General features: G+C 37.3%; 1 protein-coding gene across 3 annotated transcripts in view; it reads left to right on the forward strand.

Annotated features, from left to right (window-relative positions):
- Window positions 1-13,682, forward strand: part of PARD3B (par-3 family cell polarity regulator beta) — a 1,046,368-nt gene that overhangs the window by 157,649 nt on the left and 875,037 nt on the right. The window lies entirely within an intron of this gene.

Raw genomic sequence — 13,682 nt, forward strand, 5'->3', positions numbered from 1 at the left:
TGTTCTTCTGCAACGTGCCAAGCAGTGTGTTGGTTGTTTGATTCTATAATTGCTGATTATGAAAACTCATGAATTATAAATAAGCATGAATTTTTTTTTTTTTTTTACATAGCACCATTGTTAAGAAGAGATAGGTAAGAGAACTATGGAGTTTAACAAGGTTATTTTGAATTAGTATGTCACACGTATATAAATTCAACTGTCTTTGCCTGAAGCTTGTACCTAATTTATTGTGAAAGTACGTTGCCCGTGTTACTGTCCCGTTCTCCATGTCCCAGATTACTTCTGTGAGGACTTGGTGGACTACACTTTTCTAAAAACTATATGCTGTTTTGTAGGAGAATATATTCTATAGTTCAGTAACTACTTTTCAGAAAGATTGCCAAATGTGCACAAATTATATGTTTTGTTATCTGCAGTAGACAGGGTGTTAGCCTCTAAAGATATCTAATCCTAATGTCCAGAACCAGTGACATGTATGTTACATGGGAAAGGGTCTTTGCAAATGTGATTAAGGATGTTAAAATGTGGGGAAATTATTCTGGATTATTTGGATAGGCGGGCAAGAGCGTCGGTATTAGATACAATGTGAAAAGAATTGACTGTCCAATGCTGACTTTAAAAATGGAGGCAGGGGCACCTGGTTGGCTCAGTCAGTAGAGCATATGACTCTTGATCGTGGGGTTCTAAGTTCAAGCCCCATGTTGGGTGTAGAGATTACTTAAAATTAATAAAATCTTACAAAAAAAAAAAAAAAGGGAGCCAAAGAATGCAGGTAGTTTCTAGAAGCTGGGGGGGGGGGGAGGAAGGGAGGAAGGAATGGATTCTCTTCCAGAGCTTCCATCAGTCAGAGCTTCCCTGCTGACCTCTTGATTTTAGCCCAGTGAGACCTATTTCAGACATCTTACGTCTGGAATTACAAGTTTGTGTTGCTTGAAGCCACCGTGTTTGGAGTAACTTGTTATAACATCAGTAGGACATTAATACAGTGTCTCTTATCCTATTTTAAACTTTTTAAATGATGATGAAGTTTTCACTAGTTGGACTTAAAGATTTTGTAGGACAAGGAAAATGTCTTATGCTTCTGATTAGTTGATCAATCTGTTCATTCTTTCCAAAGTACATCACAGATCGAATCTCCATTTGTGGGGTGAACCTCACTCTTTAGGCCTTGATTGCTGTGCTTTTATCTTGTGTAGAAATAATTTCAGGGTCACACCAGAGCTATATAGTATTGACTTATCAGTTTCTCATTGTAATATACAATACTGCGAAGAAGTCTACAGACTAACATCTAATAAAGCCCATGCAACACTTAGCATTAGCTGATATTTTTTTTGAGTATGAGAACATGAGTATTGAATTTTTTAAATGATTTTCTTCCTTATTATTATTATTATTATTTCTTGTTTGTAGAAGGCAATGGCAATATGATACTGAAATACAGCAGTGCATAACTTGTTATGTAAATTGGATTACTGCCATGATTTTACAGTAAGTAAATACATATACAAAAGTAAACTTTTATTACATGGTAAGGTACAATGAAAGACTGTATCTTTGACTAAAATTTAACTATCACAGGGGTTAATTTTGGAAAAATGCCCAAATCCCCTGGATGCTAATGATGGTGGGTTGGCCTTAGGGATCACACATGGTATCTGGGACTCCAGTATTAAAGTTTCATCCTTTATTAGCTGTAAGTTTTTGGGTAAGCGTCATGTCTATTAGCCTTAATTTGCCTGTTTGTAAAATGGATATAATGTTGCTTTTTATCTTATAGGGTTAGTGTCTGAAAACTGTATTAAGTTTTCAATATAGTATGGTACACAGTAAGTGCTCAAATGTTAGCTGTTGAATCTTGTAGTATTGTAGGTGTATTTTTTACCTGTGCATTTTGATTTAAACATTAAATGTTTTAAATTTAAGTATTAAAACATCAAAGGATATATAGAGTACATTCTGCTTTTTTAAAAATCTCATGAAATTTGTTTGAAAGTTATTAAATTGTGCAATAGTTTAATGGGAAGGTACTTTATTATGACAGAATATTTGTATTCATTTATTATTGAGAAATCAAACTGCCAGTATGACTAACTTTAACTTTAAAACAGGAATCCTTCTATCAGAACACACTGCTTGGTAATAGAAGCATCATTCAGAAATCCAAGGTGTCTTTGAAATGGGAGACTGTTTTGCACACTGAACTAGTGACCTAAAACTACACAGTCCTTAAAGCCTAAGTCACTCTCTGCGCACACTCTGTTGCCCCCTAGTGGAATCCACAGCTACCTGGAAAGCAGCTCGCAGGAGACACTCCCTGAATGTAATGGTGTGTTTGGCTCTATTTCATTATCAGTTTTGCTGTGTTTTTAGTCCAGCTCAGACTGTGTAGTGGATAGTAAAACCAGACTGAATATTTCAGCCAATGGTTGTTATTTCTTCACGGTTCTCAACCATACCAATGCTTACCTGTGCTTTTATAAGCCATCTTACAAGGGCTGAAGCAAGATCTTCGCTTTTAAAAAACTCCTTTTCATTTAGACTTCTTTCCTCTTCCTCTTCACTGGTTGAAGGACAAATGGCTGATTGTGATGGAGTATATAACTTTTTCAGTATGAAACTGGACAGTTTATGCAGTTTGTGTTTTTCTGTAGGTAGGGGATACTTAATTAAGTTAGACTCCTTAAAAAAAAAAAAGAAAGGTCTTACATTAATTACCTCATTTTGAGTCATTTTGTCAGCAAGGCCTCATTTCAAGGGAAACACCTGTTTTAAGCCCTGTGGGTTTTTTTTTCATTTTTGTTTTCTTTTTTCTTCTTTTTTTTTTTTTTTTTAACAAATCAGAATATAGTGTTTGGGGGATTTTTTTTCTTCTCAAGTTTTTCTTTGGTTTATGGGTGTTGAAGTTTTGAAACTGCATTTGAAGGGAAGTTTGCAGGGTGTTTCAAAAGTCCATGCAGAAGCCCCTAAAGATTGCCTTGGCCAAAGAAACTCCATCTCAGACTTTGTGAGGATAGATATTCTATGCTTATTGAATTACAAAATTATAGAGTCACAGAACTAGAAGAGACCTCAGCAGTCATGTGACATAAACCCATCCCCCCCAAAAAAAAAATCTGAACCAGGAGGTTTAAAGGGCTCCATATTTCCAGCTGATGTCTTTTCTGTGTCCATTTCTGCATTTCCTTCCTAGAATGCTGGTAACATCTGACACATGTTAAAGCCACTCTGTTTCCCTCCCTCCAACGAGGCTTCCTCCATTTGGCTTCCTTATTTTTATTGATAGGAATATCTTCTCTTAGTCTTTCAGGTTTGAACCTGCCCTCGTTGATAAAATGTAGTTAATAAATCCAATCCATTCTTTTCTTTAACGTGTCACATGCGTCTGCTGCTCTCTCTGCGTTTCCACGGCTACCAAATTTATATCCGTGAGATCTCAGACAAGGTTATTTAATTGATAAGGAATTGGGGGCCTTGCCTTTAGCCCCCACCTCCCTGTTCTGTGCCATGAGTGCAAGCCCCGTGGCTCAGAGCTTGGATTCTTGACAGGGAAAGTCAGTTTATTTCTTGGCTCTGCTATCTGTTGTGTGGCTTTGGGCAGGTTGCTTAATCTCTTTGTCCTTAGTTTCCTCATGGGCAATTGGAGCTAAAAAGTGGACCAAGTGTACAAGTTAATACATGTAAAGTATTGAGGAGAGTACCCGTCCTGAAGTAGGTCATCAGTGAGTGTTAGGTGCTATTACAATTAATATGCTACTATTTTGTATATAGTAAACTATTCCTGGGGCACCTGGGTGGCTCAGTTGGTTAAGCCTCTGCCTTCAGCTCAGGTCATGATCCCAGGGTCCTGGGATCAGGTCCTGCATTAGGCTCCTTGCTCAGTGGGGAGCCTGCGTCTCCCTCTCCCTCTGCTCCCCCTGCTCCTGCTCATGTTCCGATTCTAACTGCCTCTCTCTCTCAAATAAATAAATGAAATCTTTAAAAAACCCTCTGTTCCCACACTGTACTGTACTACTATTACTACCATATAATACTAATATAATTAGTACTATTACTAATGTTACATTAGTTAAGTCCTTTCATTTCTTCCAGTGTGTCCGGAGTCCAGCGTCTCCCTCTCCCTCTGCCCCCCCTTCCCCCGCTCATGTTCCGATTCTAGCTGCCTCTCTCTCTCAAATAAATAAATAAAATCTTAAAAAGAGCTCTGTTCCTACACTAGTACTATTACTATTACTAGTACTATTACTAGTGTTGTATTGGTTACATCCTTCTATTCCTTCCAGTGTGTACTGAGTCCAGCCCCAAATCCATAGCCATATCTAGATTCAGCAGCTTCAGAATGGCCCCAAACTCGCTCTCTCAGACTCCGCCTTCTCAACCCTCAACAGTAATGGAACTGCTATACTGACTGTTCTCTTTCTTGCTTCCGAGCCTTCTGGATGTTTCTCTTGTCTGGTGTGTCCTTGTCCCTACTTCCTGCCTTATCGAGGGTTTATTCTGTGGTTGACCCTTGAATGACATGGTCTACTTCTATGTGGATTTTTTGGATAAATACTGTATAATACCGAAGTGTGTTTTTTCTTCCTTGTGACTTTCTTAAATACATTTTTTTTCTCTAGCTTACTTTATTGTAAGAATATAGTATATATAGTATATAAAATACATGTTAATCAACTGTGTTGTTAGTAAGGCTTTTGGGCAACAGTAGGCTAGTCGTATCAAGTTTTGGGCGAGTTGAAGTTACATGTGGATTTTAGACTACAGGGGGTGCCGGTGAGGGCTCCTAACTGCCCATGTGCTCCAGGGGTCCACTGTGTATGTTCTAAAACGTAAGCTCCACAGAGAGAGGGTGTTTGTTGTATTCCCTGCCGTATTCCCGCTGTCTGTGCCAGCGGGTGGCACTTCGTAGCTGTTCAGGTAGCTATAGAGTGGAGTAGAGGAATGAATGAATGGATGTTTACGTGTGTATGTTTTAGGTCTTTAGTAAGCCCTTACCAACATTGAACTTTTTTTTTTCCTTGATAAATGAGAATGATACATGTTTTCTTTCTCATAAGTGTTATTGGGAAGGTTGAGTAGTTGTATGTAAAAATAAAAAGGAAATTAGAAAGTGCTATAGACATAAAGGATATATTTCTGCTGCTCAATTCTTAACCAATCTTTCAAGATCCAGATCAAATTATATATTTTTTTCCCTAGTCAGTGTTTGCAGACTATCCCAACCCTAAATAAATTCTCTGTGCTCTGCAATTTTATAAAATCATTTAGCAGTCCCTTTGAGAATAATACACTGTTGCTTAGTTACATGTATCAATTGCCATCTTAGAATTCTTAAGAATTTTATGGTTTGGGGCATCTGGCTGGCTTGGTTGGCTGGCTGGGGTTGTGATTTCAAGGCCCACATTGGGTTATAGAACTTAAATAAATGAAACAATAAAATAAAATAGTAAGTACTTAAAGCCAAAACCAAAGCAAAAGAATACCCCCCCAAAAAACAGTATGGTCTAACTTAAGCATTTATTTTGTCTCCCCAAATGTCTTAGATGCTTCTTTATGACTGAGATAGCCTTTTATTTTATTTTATTTTATTTTATAGATTTTATTTATTTGAGAGAGGGGAAAGTGTACATGCAAGAGAACACAAGCAGGGGGAGCTTCAGAAGGAGAGGGAGAAGCAGGCTCCCTGGGATCATGACCTGAGCCAAAGGCAGATACTTAACCCTGTAAGGCACCCAGGTATCCCCAGAGACAGCCTTTTAAAATATTTTTTTAACAACTGACGTGTTACCTGTGGTTTAGCGGTTAATAAACACATTTGATTTTAGTTAGAGAGCTGGTGCTTGAATTGGAGACTTCTAATTGTCCTTCATTTTCTCCCACAAAATTATGTTGTCTCTTTTAAATATTTTATTAAGAGGCAGTTTGTGGGCACTTTTCAACCTCAAAGGACCACTTTGGAATCCATGCCTTTGTGACCTTACTGTGGCAAAGACGAATGATGTTGGGAAGTAACTTCAGGCGAAGTGATCCACATAATGGCCATGTCCAATTTGGTTCTCCCTAGTGCCTTCTGTAGTTTAGCTTTTTGGCAGCTATAGTGTATGTGCGTGCATCAGAAGGAGACCATATGTGTGCAGATCTGTGTATGCAGAGTTGTGTCTACGTGCCCTATGCTTGGTTGATGCACACTTATATGATGCAAAGTTTTTATCAGATGTTGGAAAGAAACGAAGTTTTCAAGATGGTGGTGCTGTTAACTTAGGCATTTGAGTACAGTGAAGAATAAACAGAGGAAAATGTTTGACATAAGTGGAAAACTTCAGGTTTGGTTGAAGGGAGAAAGCCAGTAAAACTTGAGATTACAGTAATGCTTTACTTAGAGCAAAACAATGTAATTCTAAAAGAAAAAAAAAATCAGTGAACATTTTCACCATTACAGCATTCCTTTAGCTGTATATTTTTGGACCCAGTTCTACTGGTGTTCTCTCTCTCATTGGGGTCTTTTGAATCTCTCTATGCCCAAGAGGTGTTGGGACCATTATTATCTTTTAAATAGATCTGTTTTTGACTTATATAACTTACAAATGGCAATTTCACCTCTTGGTGCTCATTGGGTGTCATACTGTCATTGCCTAAGCCTACGTCAGTTCAGTCAGAATGAATTCCCCCAACACCGAGCTAAAACCTGCTTCACGGAAGGCATATACTGTAGAGTGTTAGGGGACAGAGCATTAGGCTTCGGCAGTTTGAATCCAGGTTTTTCTTACTATTCTAACCGAGCTCAACCTCTGCTTTCTCATTTGTAAAATCAGATTCCCTGTCTCATGGACATCACTGGGTTTGTGGGAGGAACAAATGAAATTAGAAGCATGGTAACACTCTGAACTGGGATGTGCCAAACCAGCAGAGCCCTTTGTTCTTACCCCGTGGGAACAGTGGTTCTGAGGTGTTTGAGCAAACATTTACTTGCAGTCCAGGAGGGACTTGCTATGGAGAAGGACCCTGAGCCAGGCAGAGAGGGATGTGAAAGAAGTTTGGAAGGAAGGAAGCTAGTTGTGTGTATGTGTGGGGTGGAGTCCTCTCTTTGTATCCAGTGAGGTGTCCAAGAAAACAGGGACCTTTTTAACCTGGAAAGAGGGCAGCCGTGAGGGTTGTAGGAAGAGGCGGGTTACTGAGGGGTTACATTTACCCTTGGGAATTGAATGGCTGGGAAGCAAATATATCAGAGCTTCTACATGTAGACAAGCAAGGACGGAATGAACTGTATACAAAGACAGTTTCCCAGAGCTTTCCAAGATTCTGGAATCTGTTATCATTTCTATGTATATACTTCTTCACTACTTAGTTCCTGTTTTAACGATTGGAAGGGAACTGCGTGCTTCTTTGGAGAGCAGAGGGGGAACGCTCTGTCTTAGGAGAGATCTCAAGAAATCAGTTAAAATGTTATGGAAAGAAAAGCACCTGAATATGTGAAACCGCATGGTTCAGGAAAAACAAAACAAAGCAGTAGGGATATGTCTGAGAACTGGCAGTAGGGATATGTCTGAGAACTGGCAAGCTTAGGCAAGCAACTATGTAGCTCCTTTATTTCATCAGGAGACTGTGAGCCTTCAGTAATTTCATGAGACTAACCATGGGCTACCCTCCTAGCTAATCTTTTACTGTGTAGGTTCTTGCCTTCCAGGAGCTCAGACTCACTTTATGTTATTCATGAGCTACATTGTGAAGCAGGTGAACTTTTTTGGAGCTGCTCTTGGAATCAAATGAATGTTTATAATACTCCTGTTGAGGTACTTATTACAAATTCCATTTATATGTATAGATGCCTTACATTTATAGATACATTTTTAGTAAATAAGAATTTCCTCAAATTTGGCTTTTAAGAACTGTAGCTTTTTAAGGTCCTATAAGTATATAATTTTCTGTTAAAAATAAAGCGTACTTCCCATCATAAATATGGAAACTTCACTTAGAGAATTTTGGCAGGATTACTGCACTTTATATTTGCTGCTTTAAGTTTTTAAGTTCTCTTTTTAGCTTCCCTTCTTCTGATGTTATGAATCAATTTTGAAGGATCAAATGACATTTCCTGAACAATAAAAAAGACTGTGCAGACTTTAATCAGACGGGTATAATAGCGTAAATTCTTATTCATACTACCTTTATTAATCTCAGTCCAAAAGGTTCCAAGTAAAACTCACATATTTACACAATACTTCATTATAAACAGAACAGAAAGACTGCAAAATAATGATTTGAGGTGATTGTAATAGCCCAACAATCTGAAAAAATATATATATATTACATATAATATATATGGCATTACAGTCACCTCAAATTGCAAATTTGAGGTGTATTAGTACAAATTACAAATTACAATGTTATCATTGTAATAAAATTGAAATATATATATATATATATATATATATGGCATTACAGTCACCTCAAATTACAAATTTGAGGTGTATTTGTACAAATTACAGTATCTGAAATATGCATATTTCAGATTGTTGGGCTATTACAATCACCTTCTTCAAGAAAAAGTTGAAGAATCTTCCCGTTCTTGATATCAAGGCTAGCACTTGACTTTCCAGACTCCTAGCTTAGTGTACCCACTGTGTCCCAGTTCAAAAATGAACCTAATATGATAGCATGATGTGATGCTCTAAATAGCTCACTTCTGAAGTGGAAATCTTACAAAGGTTTTGGGTGATTACTTAAAAATGGAAATACTTAATGTTGTGGAGACTGGAGAGCCTTGGGACGGTCCTTGAGAACAAAGGGTGCAAGGGAACCTGCCAACTGTCCTCACGTTTTTGGAGGACCATAGAAGAGAAGGAATAAACTCATCCACTGGATCCCAACAAGTTGTTCCAATGACGTTTTAAGAAAGGGGGTACACAGCAGCTCAATACAATGAATCGCTCTTCCATGAAGCATATGCCACTTTGTTGAACACAGACCCTTAGTCCTTGAAAGAACATAAGCAAGAGTTGAGCAAACATTTGCCTGGAATTGCTCCTCTAGGTTTGAAGTGTGATATGACCCACAACAGGCCAACTGTGAGCCTCTGAGGCATGCATTTCTGTCTGGAAATACAGGGCTGGCCTGTGCATGGTACAGTGATGTTACTGTTTGCTTACTCAGCATTCTCCATTTTTGCCTTCCTAGGAGGGCGCCACATTTGTTCAGGTAACTCCCTTCAACATGCAACCAGAGGGTTGGGTCTGTATGACCACCCACCTGCAAGGGTGAGTCTGGGTGGTCTGTCAGCTGCGATCTAGTTCCCGGTGCCAGTGATTACTTTGAGAATGGTCATGTGATTCAGTTTGTGCCAAACATGCTCAAAGAGCAGTTAGCTGAGGCCATCTGGGAAAGCTCTTTCCTTGGTCTTATGGGAGAAGTTCCCTCTGAATTTTACTGTCAGAGCCTTAGAACCTCGATAGCCATCCAGCTTCTAGCATGTGGTAGAAGAAACCACGAGGGAGAGCCAGATCCCAGGGAATCTCTGGGATATGGGTCCTGAGCCAAGGAATTTGTCTACAATAACGCCCATCCGAACTTGGTACCACCAGTTACATGAGTCATGAATTACCTTATATTTCTGCCTGTTTCAGCTGCACTTTTCTGGGGTTCGCAGATAAAATTTCCCACTTCTTACCCACTGTTGTAGAACTGTGGGCTGTTTTCCCCACTCTTCTTTATTCCCTAATGATTAGGACAAATGTGTTCTTCCCTCTTTTAGTTTTCTAACATTGTTAGTTTTAAAAATTTTGTGAATTTTGTTCATGGTTCTGCCAAGTTACTTATCTCTGTTTTTTCAGGAATTTTTGAATTGTTGGTAAAAGATTTAAGCCCTTTAAGGTTAAAATGTATATTTCAATTGTTTAGTTTGCATGACTTTGATTTAATAAACAAGATTAATGTAGAATGTTTCCATTTGCTAAAAATTCTATTTTTCTATTTTAAATTCTTCATTATCCATTATTGTTGATTTTGTTTTTCCTAGAAGGAAGCAATTCATGATATTAAACTATAAAACATAAACTCTTGTCATTTCACTCATTCTTTAAAAAGTTATATATTTACAGCCTGTATTCTAGGAACTGGGGAATCAAAATGAGTTCTGATTTTGGCCTTTTGACATATTTAAATCATAAGCAGTTAAGTTGGTATGTGTTTCACAGAACACAGAGGCTGTTTTTCTGGGGGGTACTTTCTTAACCTAGTCTTCCTAATTTTTATTTTAATAACATGGAAAATGTATTCACTACTCATCTTGAAAAGTTGGGATTTCTCTTTCACTAGATGCAAACTTATTTTACATGAAAAATCTGGAAACTATGCCTAAAGAAAAAAAAATCCAAAACAAAACAAAAAACTGAGGCAGTTTAAGAACTTAGAGTGAAGTATATAGTAAGCTTTTAAATTGTTCTCCAGTGCCATGAGATAAATAGCAGGGTTAATTCTCCAGCTTCCTCTGAGTACTTAGGTTTTGCTGGTTTTCAGAATCATCCCTCATCCTCTAGAAAAAACTAGAACTGTTGATGTGACACATGGTCGTTCTTCTCCTACACCATATCCAAGTCATACAGAGCTGTCTAGGTGTTCTTGATGTAGCTGGGGCAGAACAGAGTCCCCCAGGTGGCCCTGGGCCACTAGCTGGGGCAGAATGGGAATGCTTTTCTATCATCAAGGCAGAGGGAGTACTCACAGCATGGACATCAAGAACGTTTTTGTGATAAAGCCAATGCAATTCATACCTAAATAAGTTATAGAGTCTGTGGTTCTTCACATTGTGACATTTCAGTCCTTTTTTTCTGCAGTAGCTGTATGGCAGTTCACATCAGTTCTTTGAGTTACTAGAGACCTTTCTCCCCTCCCCTCAAACTACAGGGGATATTTTGGTTTATTTAGGAAGTGTAGAGGTTAAATGAGAAGTGTTAGGGTTGGGGGGCATGAATGTAACTGGTTGGAAAAATAATTCACAGACTCAGTGCGCTGATGACTTAAAAAAAAAGATGTGCTATGATAAACATCAAAATAAAACAAGCAACAAAGAATAATATGAATAAGAAAGTGATAGAAAAACGATAAAAATGTTGACATTTCCTTAGGGAAACCTAATGTCAAAGGCATAAACACTCCAACTATTCAGATGTCTCTTTCCCAAATGGAAACTTCTATTTCAGGAAGTTAAGTATTTAACTGCAGTGACTGAACATAATATGAAATATTTTGCACTTGACAGAGACTTCAATCTGAGATGAGTCTTGTGCTCATATATAATGCATTAAAATATGGAATGCCGCTGCTGGTTGGCCAAGTTTTAATTTTAAAACTTCAGTATCTTTTGTGTACATACACACACACACTAAACTTATTGAATTGGCATGTTTCAAGAAAACTTAGATTGAGAACTTATATATTTCTTGCTACATTGATATTTGAAATGAATATTCAAATAAAAGTAGAACATCAAAGATGCTAAAGTACTGTGTTTAAATCTTTGCTGTTCTTTGGAACTCAGAAGCTGAAAATAAATATCAGATTTATTGAAATGAATACTATGGAAGTCTCTTTCTTGGTAATTTAATTCGACATACTGCTTAGATTTTTCCAAAACTAAATATTTTCCTCTTAAATGGAAAAATGTTTCTTTTATTCAACTGTAGTGTCTGATGGCCTAATGTCACGGAAAGTCAACATAATTTGGGGATTTAGAAATTTTTAAATTTAAGTTGCAACTTTATTTTAAAATTGACTTTTTATACAATGAAAATAATTATGGCTGGAATACTCAGCACTATTTGACAGTAATATACTTTATATGAAATAAGTAACATAGATTTTAAAAATTGATAGTGTCTCCATGTAAGGAGAGGAATGCAGCTCTGGATTGAATTTTTTGACACATAATCTTTTATTATGACATCTAGTTGATTAATACTTCAGCCAAATCATTGTTTTAAAATATCTCCTTTCACTGTCCATTAGATCTGGAGCTGCAAGCATGCATAAAACCTGGCATCCATTTTGTACTCCCCATCATTTACTTTGGGAGAATGCCAGTGTCTTGGTTACAGTGTTTAAAGTATAGCCTGGATGCTTTGTTTTGGGAATTTGTCTAGGGCTGGACAACTTTTATATGTGCCTTTGTTGTTGCATTTGAGTGACACAAAGATAGTGTCAAAACAAACAATACTATAAGAACAAAAGGTGGTAGGGCAGGAGTCGAACAAGAAGCACCCTTGTAGGCGTTCCTTTGGTTTAAAACTATTTAAAGCTATGCTACTACTAAAAATGTTAGTACCTGTTAAATGTCAAAATTTAGAATACAGTAAAATACAAAGAACACCAAAATTATCTGTGATCACATCGAACAGAAATAATCATCATTAGAAACTGGGTATATAAATTTGTTTTGTAGATATACTCAAACTTAAATATGGGATATATGCTTTTTCATACAAAATTGATAGTTACATGCTTTTCTTTGACATGTCACTTTGCTATGTATTTATTCTTGGAAAAGTATTTTTTTTTAATTTAAATTCAAGTTAGATAACATACAGTATAGTATTGGTTTCAGGAGTAGAATCTAGTGATTCATCAGTTGCATTTAATACCCAGTGCTCATCCCAACAAGTGCCCTCTCCTTAACGGCCATCACCCATTTAATCCCCCGCCAACTTCCAGCAACCCTCAGTTTGTTCTCTTATGGTTTTCCTCCCTCTCTAGTTTTGGCTGATTTTATTTTTCCTTCCCTTCCCCTATGTTATTCTGTTTTGTTTCTTAAATTCCACATATGCATGAAATCATATGTATGTATCTTTGTTTCACTTATTTTGCATAGCATAATCCCCTCTAGTTCCACCCATATCATTGCAAATAGCAAGGGGTTCATTCTTTTTGATGGCTGCGTAGTACTCCATTGTATATGGTGGATGGCATGCTGCAGCTTCTTTATCCACTCACCTGTTGATGGATGTTGGGGTTTTTTGTGTAATTTGTAATTTGCTATTGTTGATAGTGCTTCTATAAACATATTGGGATGCATATGCCCCTTTGAATCAGTATTTTTGTATCCTTTGGATAAATACCTAATTTAGCTCATAGCGTAGCTCTATTTTTAACTTTTTGAGAACCTTCATCCTGTTTTCCAGAGTGGCTGCACTGGCTTGCGTTCCCACCAGCAGTGTAAGAAGGTTCCCCTTTCTTCACATCCTCACCAACACCTTTTGTTTCCTAACTTATTAGTTTTAGCCATTCTGACTAGTGTGAGATTGTATCTCATGGAAGGTGATTTTTAATGTTGGCAATAGTATTCTATCCTGGTTTGGGGTTTTTTTAAGCCTCTTTCTTGCTCTTTGAAGTTTTTATTATAATTCTGGGCAATAATGACTCTAGTTACTATAGGTAAATTTTAAAAACAGGATGTATTTTCAGCATAAAAATCTTAGAATATTTTAGAAAATGACTCAGCACTTTAAGTACAGCATAGAATTCCTGTCTAGAAAACTAAGTAAATGACCATGTTAGTGGAGCTCACTGAGCTGGTTGCTTACTGAGGTGGCTGTATATTGTCTCTGATCTCTGTTCTTGTTTTCAGAAGAAAAATTTTCATTTGTTTTACAAGAGATTAATGGTACATTATGAGCTGTGATTCACTTTAAAAA

This window comes from Mustela putorius, unplaced genomic scaffold, assembly GCF_011764305.1.
Source record: "Mustela putorius furo isolate JIRA1106 unplaced genomic scaffold, ASM1176430v1.1 tig00000275_pilon_pilon_pilon, whole genome shotgun sequence".
Lineage (NCBI taxonomy): Eukaryota > Metazoa > Chordata > Mammalia > Carnivora > Mustelidae > Mustela > Mustela putorius.